The following is a 1,324-nucleotide window of genomic DNA, read 5'->3' on the forward strand; positions in this document are numbered from 1 at the left end:
GACTCAAGCCTTAAATTTGTTCTTCAGTTCTTTCAGTTGAGAAGTGTTAGGTGTGTTCTACTCTTTGGGTTTTATAATTCCAGATCTTTGCATATTTTGTTAAAATACTTAGCTATGACTTCTTGAGATGTTTTGACTGTGTGGACCATAACATATAATAACATTTAGAAGAATCATATTCGTGCAAAATCAATACATAGGCGAAGAATCAGCTGTCTGAGCAGAAGAGAAGACCACATGATTTGAAATCACGAAAGATGTGAATCAGGGTTGTATCCTTTCTCCTTATCTATTTAATCAGTATATAATTATTCCTGGGCAAATAACTCAAGATGCTGAATGATATAAAGAAGAATGTGGCATCAGACTTGGAGGAAGACTCATGTTATACAGACAATGCAACCTTGCTTGCAGAAAGTAAAGAAGACTTGAGGCACTTACTATAGACCAAATACTCCGGCCTTCACTAAGGGTCACATCTCTACATCAAGAAAACAATCCTGACCCCTGAACCAATAGATAACATCATGACGGATGGAGAAAAGATTGAAGTGGTCAATTATTTCATTTTCCTTATATTCACAATCAACACCTATGTAGCAGAAGAAATCAAAAGGCACGTTACACAGAGAAAATCAGCTGTCAAGGACCTCTTTAAAGTGCTAAAAAGAAAGGTGGTCACCTTAAAGACCAAGGTGTGCCTAATCTAAGCTATGGTATTTTTAATTACTTCCTACACATCGGAAAGTTAAACAATGGAAAAATAAGACTGAAGAAAATTGGATGTCTTTTAATTGTGATATTAGAGAAAAGTATTGCATATACCATAGCTTGACAAAAAACCCAAAAATCTGTCTTGGAGGAAATGCAACTGGGGTCGTTGTTTTTGTTAGGTTTCATTGAGTATGACCCTTAACAACCCTATGAGCAACAGATCTGACCCCTGTCCTGTTTTGTGTCAACCTCACACTTCCTGATACACTAGAGTCCATTGCAGCAGTTACTTTGTCAATCCATCCGGTTGAGGGTTTCTCTTTCACCAACCCTTCAACTTTCCAAGAATGATGTTCCTTTCCAAGTAACAACCTCTCCTAGCAACCTCTCCAATGCCCAAAGTACATGGGCAAAGCTTTATCATCTTTGCTTCCAAGGAACACTCTGGTTGAACTTCATCCAAGATTTGTTTGTTCTTTTACCCATCCATAGGATCTTCTGTGCTCTTCTCCAACACTGTAGCTCAAAGGCATCAATTCTGGTGAGCTCTGGTGGCCTAGGGGCAAGAAGCTGCACTGCAATCCCAGAGGTGTGTGGTTCAAATCCACCA

Source organism: Elephantulus edwardii, unplaced genomic scaffold, assembly GCF_000299155.1.
Source record: "Elephantulus edwardii isolate Elephantulus edwardi_28Jun2011 unplaced genomic scaffold, EleEdw1.0 scaffold00126, whole genome shotgun sequence".
Lineage (NCBI taxonomy): Eukaryota > Metazoa > Chordata > Mammalia > Macroscelidea > Macroscelididae > Elephantulus > Elephantulus edwardii.